Raw genomic sequence first — 12,401 nt, forward strand, 5'->3', positions numbered from 1 at the left:
GGCTCTGCAGCTTTGTGTGTGTGTGTGTGTGTGCGTGTGTGTGTGTGTGTCCGTGTCTATATCTGAACTGCACACCCCGGTACTGTCCCACAGAACTGAAATGCTCTTAATGGGAGTTCTAAACAAAAGCCTGCAAAAATTTGGATATATCTTCAGATTTTCCACAAAATAACCCTGTGGGGCTCTTTCTTTGACCCCCGGGGCCTCTGTATCCCCTTCCTTCTAGAACCAAGGAGAATAATCCCCTTACCCTTTATATTCAGGACCCCAGCAGATGAGCGGTACTTGAGCTGGGCAAGTAGCTGCTTGCAAGGCCTGGAGACAAGAACCCATTCCAGGTCAGAGTGGGGAGAGTTTCAGACCAAGGCCTGCAAGGCATGGTGGGAAGGGGCAGGGCTGGGCTGTCCACACCACACCAGGGTCCGCCATGAATAGTGGGTGCGCTGTGGTGTACAGTACCGGGGACACAGGTTGGAGTCCTGCCTTCAGCTACGCCACTGATTAACCTGGATGATATCAACAGCTTCATCCCAGGTCTCCCTGCCTCTATTTGGGCTCCCCTTTGTCCTCTGCCCAGCAGCCAGGGGCTCCATGAGCCAGGCAGTCTGCTCTCGCCATCTCTCACTGAACGCCAGGCAAAGGCTGCTCATTGCCCTCCCCGTGTTGGTGTCCCACCAGGGACTTGCTATCAGTGGTACTTATAACAAATAAAGACGGGCCATTCCTGGCTAATTCTCTTCGATTCCTTCAGATTAGGGCGGGTGGGGGGAACCCCCCAAGTCTGGTGCTTTTATGTTTTTAAACTTCGTAGTAAAGCAAAATAGACACTACAAAGAATATGCGTGCCATACATAAGTGCCCGCTTGAACACAGCTCACACAGAGAGCATGTCCATGGAAAAGCACCCGGGTCAAGAAACTTCCGTGTCTGGCTTCTGTCCCTCCACACTGGAGACCCCATGACTTGCTATTATAAGTAGTGCTGCTATGGATATTCCTTGTGTGTGCCTTTTGTCGGACGTGTTTATGAAATTGTGTGAAGTACTTTGCTCAGGCTACCATGACAAAGTGCTACCGTCGACTGTGTGGCTTAAACAACGGAAATTTAGTTTCTCACGGTTCTGGAGACTACAAGGCCAAGATGAAGATGTCAGCACTTCCAATTTCTTCTGTGGACTCACATGGTCTTCCCTCCATGCATGTCTGTGTCCTAATCTCCTCTCCTTTGTAAAGACCCTAGCTCCAACTATAGTCACACTGAGAGACACAGAGCAAGGGAGAAGACTTCACTACACAAATACTTGGTATTCTCTGTCTTTTAAATGTTAGCTCTTGTGCCTTTAATGCGCATTTTCCTAAGAACTACTAAAACCGAGCACCCATTCAGATCTTGTGCCTGCTTTCCTTTCAGCTTGCCTACCCTTAGTGTTGATTTATAGTAGTTGTTTATCTGTTTGTTTGTTGTATGCCGGATGAGTATTGTGTTGGATTTCTGTATTGTGAAGATTTCCTTTAATATTTGGGGTGGCCTTGCATTTCAACAGTATGTTTTCAAGAACAGAAGTTCTTTGTTTTCCTGTAGTTCAGTTTATCAAATTTTTATTTTATACTTATCACTTTCTGTGTCATGTCAAAGAAAGCTTTGACCACTCTAAGTTCACAGAGATAGTTTCCTGTTTTTCTTTCTTTCTTTAGAAGCATCTTTCTACTAACATATATAATATTTTTTGAAATATTCATCCTATCATACTGTTTCCTCAGTCTGCTCTGCTGAATGTCTCATTTTCTAATTTCAATTTGGTTACCGTATAGCGTATTATTAGTTGCAGGGTAGAATTTAGTGATTCATCAGTTGCATACAACACCCAGTGCTCATCACATCACGTGCCCTCCTTAATGCCCATCACCCAATTACCGCATCTCCCTACCAACCTCCTGTTTTTCTTTTAAAAGCTTTGTTGTTTTGGATGCCTGGGTGCCTCAGTTGATTGAGGTTGAGCATCTGACTCTTGATCTCAGCTCAGGTTCAAGTCCCACACTGGGCGCCACACTGGGCATGGAGCCTACTTTAAAAATTCAAATAAAATAAAAGCTTTGTGGTTTCACCTTTCACATTTAGATCTGCAATCTGCCTGTAACGAAGTTTTTGTGTGATATATGGCAGGATCCATGGACATTTTTTTCCATATGAGTACCCAGTGAAGTGATGTCGTGTCCTTGTAAGGGTGTCATCTAGATGATGTTAATTTTGATTACCCAGTCAAAAGGATAGCCAAGTTCTCCCCTGCATAGTTACATTCCCCCCATGCAAATAATTTTCACAGACCTTGCCCCTTTCATTGGTGATTTTTGCAGTGATGATTACAAAATGACAAGAAAAGTGTTTTTAATATCATGTTATACATAATGTTTATTGGAAAGCCCATCCTTTCCCTGTGGTGCTAGCATTTCATTAGGTCCTCCAACACTTGGTAAGTCTTCTATTTTCACAATAAAAGAGCAGGTCTCAGCCTTAAAGCAGTCATAAAACTACAATATTTTAGATAATGTGTTGTGTTATTCTCTTTTTAGTGTAATGTCTCTTTGTATGGCTACCTTCAATTTATGACAAATGATTAATTTTCTATTTGCAATAGCAACATAAGCTTTGCCTTTTATGTAAAATATGAGTTTTAAAGAGAGTAAATTTAAATAACACATTTTAAGTAAATAATTATATATATGGTACTCAGATATGGCAAAAATTGGTGAAGAGAGCATGCAAGTAATTAATGGGTGGGGAACACTTACCCCCTAGGAACATGCCCTAGTTCCACAGAGAGACATTAGCTCCACAGTTCAGCTGTCAGTCACTTTCCCAGGCTAATCTGTGACACTGCTCCTCATCAGACACATACTATAAAAGAACTACATTTACTATGTTTCAGAAAATGAATGAAAAACTCAAAAGATATCTACAGGCTTACCTGTGACCCTCTGACAACAATGTGAATGAGGTACACAGTGAAAATAAAAACATAGCTGGAAAACCTTGGCATGTTTGGAAATTAAACAAAATACTTCTAAATAAGTATAGGTTGAAAAATCATAATGGAAAGTTGGAATATTTTAAATATTTTAATACAGAAAATACTACATATAAAAATTGTTTTGTGGGGAGGTGTATTAGTCAGGGTTCAACCAAAGAAACAGAATCAGTAATAGCTATATAAAGAGATTTAGTACCAGGATTGGTTTACATCATGGTGGGGGTTTACTAGGAATGGCAGCTTCAGCTCCTGCTAGATAGTTCCAGGTCTGCTTTTAAGGCCTTTCAGTGTTATTAAATCAGGCCCACCAAGATTATCCAGTGTAATCTCCCTTAAAGTCAATTGATTATGGCTTTAATCACATCAATAAAATGCCTCCACAACACCTAGAAGAGTGATTGAGTAACTTGGGAAAGTAGCCTAGTCAAGATGGCGTGTAAAATCAACCAATTCTGGGACAGAGGACTTTCAATTGCTGATTCAATTTTTTAAAGTTTATAAGACTACTTGGACCTTTCTAAGTTGCATTTTTTTCTATGAATTTGTATTTTGTTTCAGACTTCTAGATTATCCTGCAATTTTGCAAATCAAGTCTTGCAGGGTCAACTCATATTAATGTAAATGATGATACTCGGTTCGAGAGTAATACCACACCAACAGTCAAACTTTCTAATGAAATGTATTTCAAATAGCATACCTCAATTACCTTCCGATCTTTGGTATTCTTGACACCTTCATGCCCCAGGACCCAAGGCTGACAAACCTGGTTGAGGAAGTTTCCCAGCCCTACAACTGCTCCAGCCCCACCCCTGCATTACTCTCCTGAAACTACCTACCCCACCCTGGTGCCTTACTCAGGAGCCACAGTCCTTAATCTCTGGAGTACACGTGAACCTCTGGGGACATTTGCTAAAAATGTGAATAGTCAAACCTCATCTCAAAGAATTTGGGACTCTGGGAACAGAGCCTGGACATGAGCAGGTTCCAAAGGTTTTCCCTGCCACTCCTGCCCTGCACCTTCAGAAAGGTGCCTCTCAAGATAACCTTTGACCTTCAGTCTGACGGAGGAAGTAGAATCTGTCGAATATAAAGTCTCTTAGGTGCGCCTGGGTGGCTTAGTGGGTGAAGGCTCGGCCCTTGTATGGCTTTCAGAGCCGGACAGTTGAGTCTCCTGGAGAAAGTTAGTGAGACCCAGCAGAGGTGTTTTTCTGAAGGGCTCTGGCTACCTTGGATTGCTCTCCAGGCTCACTCACTCCTGAGCGGAGAGGCCTTGGACAAATGACCTCATCGCTCTGAGCGTCAGTGTCATCATCTGGACCATGTATAGTTCTCTCTCTCCTTGCAAGCAGCCACGTGGTCAAGGCTGGGATGCCCAAATGCAAGTTATCTGATCTTTCTAGAAATATCCTGCTAAAAGCCAATTACATGGTTTCTTTCCATTGTGGCTTTCCACACTCCAGCATAAGCTTAAGTTGCATTGGCCTCTCTTCTAGTTAAGGCCTGCACAATTCCAATGATTTACTTTTGACCAAAGGAAGAAAGTCTCCTTACAAAATGGCTGAAAAAAAGGCCCTCGAGAGGATTTTCCCAGGACCTCTAGTAACAGCCCACCTTCTCCCCTTGGCTGTCACATGGGCCCTTCAATCTCACTATCTCCCAAGCCATTTTCATTATGTATGTGCCCTTCAGAACAACAGTCCTGAAGACTAAATTCCTACCCCATTCCCTTCCTCAATTATTTCACATGAACATATCTAATTCCCAGGTAAAAGATTAGTCCAAATAACTGAAGCAAGTCGACACCCTCTCTCTTTCTCCTTTGTAGCCCAAACTTCCTCCAGGTTAAGCCTATTCCTTATTCTTTTTTTTTTTGTTCGTGATTTTATTCATTTATTTGACAGACAGAGATCACAAGCAGGCAGGCAGAGAGAGATGGGGAGGCAGGCTTCCTGCTGAACAGAGAGCCCAACTCAGGGCTGGATCCCAGGATCCTGGGATCATGACCCGGGCTGAAGGCAGAGGCTCCCCACTGAGCAGAGAGCCCTATGCGGGGCTCGATTCCAGGACCCTGGGATCATGACCTGAGCTGAAGGCAGAGGCTTTAACCCACTGAGCCACCCAGGTGTCCCAGCCCATTCCTTATTCTAACAACCAACAAACATCCTCTTTGTGCATAGGCCTAACAGTTTAACCCCTCTAAACCAAGAAAGAAGAGGGCTAGTGGGGGACTCCCTTGTCAAACCTGGGAGTGGCAGACAGGGAAAGGGGAAATGGGAGTATATCACAACCATACAGGAAATGTTCTGCTGGTGCAAGGAATCTGCATCAAAGTGGCCACAGATGAGCTGATAGAAGACAGATGAATGGGAGTCCACATTTGCTTAGCTTTATGCGGAGTCCCGACCACACAGGGAGGCACCCTGATCCCTCTCCTTCTCAAGCTCGTGGAGAACCTGATCTGATGGTGGCATTTCCCTGATAGGAGATTCCCGCCTTACGTCCCCCTCTCCCTCTCGCTTTTCTCTCTTTTTGCTAAAACTGACAGAGCAGGGGCGCCTGGGTGGCTCAGTGGATTAAGCCGCTGCCTTCGGCTCAGGTCATGATCTCGGAGTCCTGGGATCGAGCCCCGCATCGGGCTCTCTGCTCAGCAGGGAGCCTGCTTCCCCCTCTGTCTCTGCCTGCCTCTCTGCCTACTTGTGATCTCTCTCTGTCAAATAAAATAAATAAAATCTTTAAAAAAAAAAAAAAATAAAAAAAAAAAAATAAAACTGACAGAGCAGCCTGTGTCCCCTGTGGGCACAGCCAGGAACGAAGACCTGTGACCTGCAGGACATCTCAGCCACCCCAGGAAGATATGATTTTACCTTCTACCTCTGGTTCCCCCTTCCTTGAGACCAGAGGCTCTAAATAGGTGTGGTCCTGCCACAAACTTGCCCTCTCCCCACTGGCTCCCACCACATCCTTGCTCTAGTCTTGCCCCAGGACTCAGGGGCTTTTTTAGCCTCCTAAGCACTTTTGTATCCCCTTCCTGACAGAGCCACCTGGGACAGAGCCACCTGGGACCAGGGCATGGCCCAAACCCGGCAGTCAGAAAATATGTGTGGCCGTGTGAAACCTGAATTCATTTCTTCTCATTCATTCACAAACAGAAGGGCAAGGCATGGAGCTCAGGGAGCCCCTTCTGGGATAACTTTATACAACCCTATACTATTTTGGTATTTTATAGTAAATATGTATGAGTTTAAAGAGAACTTTTTATTTATTTATTTATTTATTTATTTATTTATTTATTTGACAGAGAGAGAGAGAGATCACAAGTAGGCAGAGAGACAGGCAGAGAGAGAGGAGGAGGAAGCAGGCTCCCTGTTGAGCAGAGAGCCCGATGCGGGGCTCCACCCCAGGACCCTGAGCCAAAGGCAGAGGCTTAACCCACTGAGCCACCCAGGACCCCTTAAAAGAACTTTAAAAAGCACAATCGAACCTGTTTTAAAAATAAACCAAGTGCTTACTGAGCTTCTACTTATGAACCAATATTATCCTCATACAAATGTTAAGAGTGGCCAAATGTAATCATGGAAAAACAGCTGAAGGCTGGTAGAGGTCGGGGGAGGGGGCACCATGAAGTCCCACCACTGGATTTCCGTTTTTGTTCTGTATGGCTGTTTTATTAAAGAGAAAGTATATATATTCAAGAGTGTCACCTTCTCCAAGCCACTCCCTGGAGAGGAACCCACTTTTCCAAGGAGGCTATCTCAGTCTAGAACCCAGCAGTTTGAGCCAAGCCCCTGTGTTACCCACTTTGTGGGCATAGTGGGCCATAGTAGATTGGGCAGTGATGTTGGGAGGTATCCTGCTATGACTTTCTACCAAGAGTTTCGGAACTTGGGTGTTTGCAGAATGGAATCTTTGTTTTCTTTCTTTCTTTCTTTCTTTCTTTCTTTCTTTCTTTCTTTCTTTCTTTTTCTTTCTTTCCCCTTCTCCTTACACTTCTTTTAATGTAGGCTCCACTCCCAGCATGGAGCCCAACATGGGACTTGAACCCACAACCCCTGAAATCAATATATAAGCTAAGATCAAGAGTTGGACGCCTAACCAAGTGAGCCACCCAGGCACCCCTTTGTTTTCCCGTTCCAGTGCCCCAGCAGGTACTGAGTGTATAGTAGGCCTCGTGCCTGTTACAAAGAGGCAGGAGAGGAATGGGAGCTGGTCTTTGCCTTCTGGAGCTTGTGGGCTATGGGAAGGACAGAGGAAAACCACATTAGGGCCACATGATACATCCCAGGGAGGGACTGAACTACATGGGTTGACATGGTAGTCACCCAGAGCTCAGAGGGGATGACATGAGGAGGAAGCATTCCCTTCTGGGAGCTTTCAGGAAACCCATTGCAGATCCAGTCCCTTTGTGAAGTCTTGTTTGTTTTAGGTCAAATTAATTCTTTCTCAGTTCAGGATGATTTCTGTTTCTGCGACACAAGTGTGCTGTAGATGAATTCATGTTCACCATCTCTACATCTTTCTGATTTTATAGAATTTATTTCTTCCTACCTCTGATCTTTACAGACTTAAAAGTGCTTTGTTAGAGACACAGATTTTCATTATTGGAGTTTGCCCACTTCTGACAGTCAGTTCCTTGGCTATGTTAATGGTTTCTCTCTGGGCCCTCTAGGGGGTTGGCCTCTCCTTCCAGCACAGAGGGTGGGGGAGCCCACAGCCACAGGCTTTATGGGGGTGACACATTTCTTTTGGCTCAAGGCAGCATCCAGAAGCAGGAGGAACTCCTTCTTGGGAAGTCCAATGACTGGCCTTGGCTCCACAGCTTGAAAGCTCCCTGGCCAGAGGAGGTCTGGCACAACTTAAGTGGGTTCCTTGTGAAGTGTCTGGAGGCTCAGCAGAGCTAGGTGGGCTGGGCTGGGCTGGGCTGGGCTGGCAGCAGCAGGGTCTGGCAGGGCTGGCTTGGGTGTTAAGAATAGGTCTCTTTTCTTTTTTGTTTTTATTAGTTTTTTTTATTATGAAAGTAATACACTGTCATAAAAATCAAAGAGTACTGAATGGAATAAAAGTACCTTCCCACTCGGCCCACACAAACCCATTGCCTAGAAGTACCCGTTTTGATCAGTTTCATGTGAAACCTCCAGATACTTTCTATCATATACAAACAGAAATATAAGAATGTATTTTTTCAAAATAACTCTTTTAAAGAAAAAGAAGATATGTACACTTAAAAAGAACCAACACTACAGAAAATTTAGAAAACAAAGAAAGAAAGTAAAGGTAACCCCAAATTCATCTCCTAAAGATAGCAAGTATTAACATTCTCCAAAGTGTTTCTCAATTCCTTTGAACAATTTTACAGAAATGAAATCACACTATACATGCTGTCATGTACCTTATGTAAACTGCTTTCCCCCTCTTGTTTAACAGTATGTTATAGGCATTTTCCATGTCCATAACTAGACACCTATAATCATCATCTTGATCAGTCACATAATATCCTGTTGTAAATTTTGAAAGTACCTATTGATGGAAACCTAGGTTGTTACTGGTTTTTTTAATATCATAAACAATGTTATAACAAGTATACTTCTACTGTGTCCACCCCCCCCCCCAATATCCCATGCAATACTAGTAATACAATGCAAAACCACAAAAACTAACACTTTGTGTCTACTACTTTGGTGATACTGATATCTCTGACAACATCAAGTGTTGACAAGGTTGTGGAACACTAGGCATTCTCACACACTGCTGATAGGAATAAAAACCAGTGTTCTGTTGTCAGGTAGAAGGTGTGTGTATCCTATGACCCAGCATTTCCATTCCTGGGTATAATATACCCTAGAGCCATAGATTTCCAAATGTAATTTCCCCCAATGAGTAGCATCAGCATCACCTGAGGTCTTGTTAGAAATGCAGATGGATGGGACGCCTGGGTGGCTCAGTGGGTTGAGCTGCTGCCTTGGCTCAGGTCATGATCCCAGGGTCCTGGGATCAGGTCCTGCATCAGGGTCCTTGCTTGGCAGGGAGCCTGCTTCTCTCTCTGTCTCTGCCTGCTTGTGTGCTCTCTCTCTCTCTCTTTCTCTCTGACAAATAAATAAATAAATAAAATCTATTTTTTAAAGATTTTATTTATTTATTTGACAGAGAGAGAGAGAGAGAGAGAGAGATCACAAGTAGGCAGAGAGGCAGGCAGAGAGAGAAGGGGAAGCAGTCTCCCTGCTGAGCAGGGAGCCCGATGCGGGGCTGGATCTCAGGACCCTGAGACCATGGCCCGAGCTGAAGGCAGAGGCTTTAACCCACTGAGCCACCCAGGTGCTCCTAAATAAAATCTTTTTTTTTAAAAAAATGCAGATGGAGGGGCACCTGGGTGGCTCAGCAGGTTAAAACCTCTGCCTTCGGCTCAGGTCATGGTCCCAGGGTCCTGGGATCGAACCCTGCATCAGGCTCTCTGCTCCGCGGGGAGCCTGCTTCCTCCTCTCTCTCTGCCTGCCTCTCTGCATACTTGTGATCTCTCTCTCTTTCTCTCTCTCTCTGTCAAATAAATAAATAAAATCTTTTTTAAAAATGCAGATGAATTCCAAACCAAATCAGGAACTCTGGGGGTGAGGTCAGGCACTCTGGGTTTTAACAAGCCATCCGAATGATTCTGATGTCCCCCAAAGTTCAAGAACAGCTCATCTAGAAAATGTTTTGCCTGTGTGATCAGATGTACATAAGAATGTTCAGAGCAGTGTTGTTCTTATCAGCAAAACAACTAGAAACCAAATGGTGGGAATGGGAAGAAGTGGCCAGATTTCTGGATCTATTGAGGAGGTGGGGCTGAGGGATTCCCTAATGGATTGGATGGGAAGAGTGAGACAAAGGGAGGAGTCAAAGACCACACCAAGGTGTTCGGCCCAAGCCACCATGCCTAATAGATAAATTTAAGAGGGGATATTGCTTAGGTCTTGTGATATAGGAACCTGGAATTCAGAGGAGAAGCCCAAGTTGGAGATGTAAATATGGGAGTTATCAGCCTTCGGATGGTATTTAAAGACATGAGAGCTCTGGGTCCCTCCAAAGTTAAGTTTGACAAGGTAGGGACGATGAGAAGAGGTCAAAGGAAACTTAAAAGGAGCCAGTGAAGTTGAAGGGAAACCAGAAGAGTAAGGTGTCCTAGAATCGAAGAGAAAGTGTTTCCAGAAGGAGTGTTTCTTATGTCAAATGCTGCTGCCATGTCTGGTAAAATGAGAACTGAAAACCATTGAATCCGACAACATGCAATCAAGAGAGAGTAGCTAAAGAGAAAAGTGTGATCAAGAAAAAACTTTTTTATGGTGGGAAAAATTGCAGCATATTTGTACGCTGATCAGAATGATCCAGCCAAGAGGAAATAATTGATGACTCAAGAGAAAGAGTGAAATGTTAGTGGGATGTTCCTGAGTAGGTGGGAGGAGATGGGATTAAGGGCGCAAGCATAGAAGTTGGCCTTTCATCCCAAGCCAGGACAGGTCATCCTGAGTACGAGGACTGAAAGCAGAAGGCCAGAAGGCATAGATTTGATGCTGGCTAGTGGGTAGATGTTTATCAGCAACATTTTATATAATTTACATATACATATGTACAGATTTGTACATATGTTCAGAGCAGTATTATACATATGTATGTACGTATATATGCTATTATATATACCAGATAATAAAAGGGATTTTGGAAGGTAGTATTGCTGAGTCAAAGGGAGTCTTCATTGTTCATTTTGTTATATATTTCTAGATGGCCATTCCAAAAAGATTCCAACAATGAATACTCTCATCCTTAGGGCCTCTGGGGCCTGAGAGGGACCATTTTCCATTTTCCGCATTTTCACTTTTCCATATCTGAGGGAGGGATTGGAAGGAAGGCATTTCCTTCATATGTTAATGAACTTCTTTTGTGAATTGTCTGCTCCCTCCTTTGCCCCCTGTTTTCCTATTGCTTGCTTTGTTTTATTTTAGGAAGCTTAAGCCTTTCCCTGTCATATGTGGTGCAAATAGCAAATAACTCTTCCTCATTTGTCATCTGCCTAATGACAGTTCTAGTGAGTCTTGCCATACAGAGGTTTTCAATTTCTCTCTCTCTTCTTTTATGATTTCTGGTTTTCATGACATACTTAGAAAGGCCATCCACACCCCAGGATTCCTTCTAGTACTTTCATGGTTTCAATTTTTTTACATTAAATTTCTGAGCCATCTGGAGTTTATTTCAGTGTGGCGTGCAAGATAGGAAATCCAGCTTGTTTTTCCACATGGCCAGTTATTCCAACATCATCTCTCGAATGATACACTTTTAATCCACTGATATGAAATCCACCCCTCCCACATTCAGTTAGCAAGTACTTCTTATGTGCCCAAGCATGAGACGTGTTTCCTACCACAACCAGGAAGAAGAAAGGAAAGAGACAGCAGACAGTGACTTTACAGACTAGTGAGTGCTGGGGCAGAAGGGCAGTCAGGGAAGAGACACTTAACTGGTCTTGGAGTGGCAGAAGGAAGGAGAATTCTCAAATGGCACCCCAGTTTCCAGCTGGGACAGCTGGGTGAATGGAGTTACCTTATCACTCAGATTGAGAGCATACAGGGACATGGCTCTGGACGACTTGTGGCGAAGAGATGCCCCAGGGCAAGGGTGGAGGCTGAGAGACATGGAGGAGGTGAGTGAGAACGCTGGCTTAGCTTAACATGGTGGTGGTGGTAAAAGTGGGCAGACAGACGCAGGGTCTGGGTATATTTTCAAGGTAGAGCTGCAATCAAGACTTACTGATTGATTGGACGTGGAGATGAGGGAAGGAAGAACAATCAAGTTAACCACCTAGTCCTTTGACCTGCACATCTGGGAGATGCAACTGAAGAAGAGGAGGAAGACTTGGAGAAGAGAGATTTGGAGGGCATGGAGATCTGTTTGAACACGTTCCGTTTGGGAGATGCCTGGCTGGTTCAGTCCGTTGAGCATCTGCCTTTGGCTCAGGTCATGATCCCAGGGTCCTGGGATCAAGCCCCACATTGGGCTCCCTGCTCAGCAGGGAGCCTGCTTCTCCCTCTGCCTCTGCCCCTCCCCCTGCCCGTGAGCATACATGCGCTCTCTCTGTGTCAAATAAATAAATAAATCTTTGAACATGTTTAGTCTGAGTCAACCTTTAGACATCGAAAGGGAGGAAAAAGGTTTCCTCTTAGGGTCTTTGGTTGGATCTAAATATTAGACTGACACAGATTAACAAGAGGGAACCATACACATTTATTTAATAAAAGTTTTATGTGACATGGGAGCCTTCCTAAGGAAGCAAAAACCCGAAGAAATGGTTAAACCTGTTTTCATAGTAGGTTTGGTGAAGAGTGGAAAGTTGTGAAAAGATAGGATAGGA

Source organism: Mustela lutreola, chromosome X (assembly GCF_030435805.1).
Source record: "Mustela lutreola isolate mMusLut2 chromosome X, mMusLut2.pri, whole genome shotgun sequence".
Lineage (NCBI taxonomy): Eukaryota > Metazoa > Chordata > Mammalia > Carnivora > Mustelidae > Mustela > Mustela lutreola.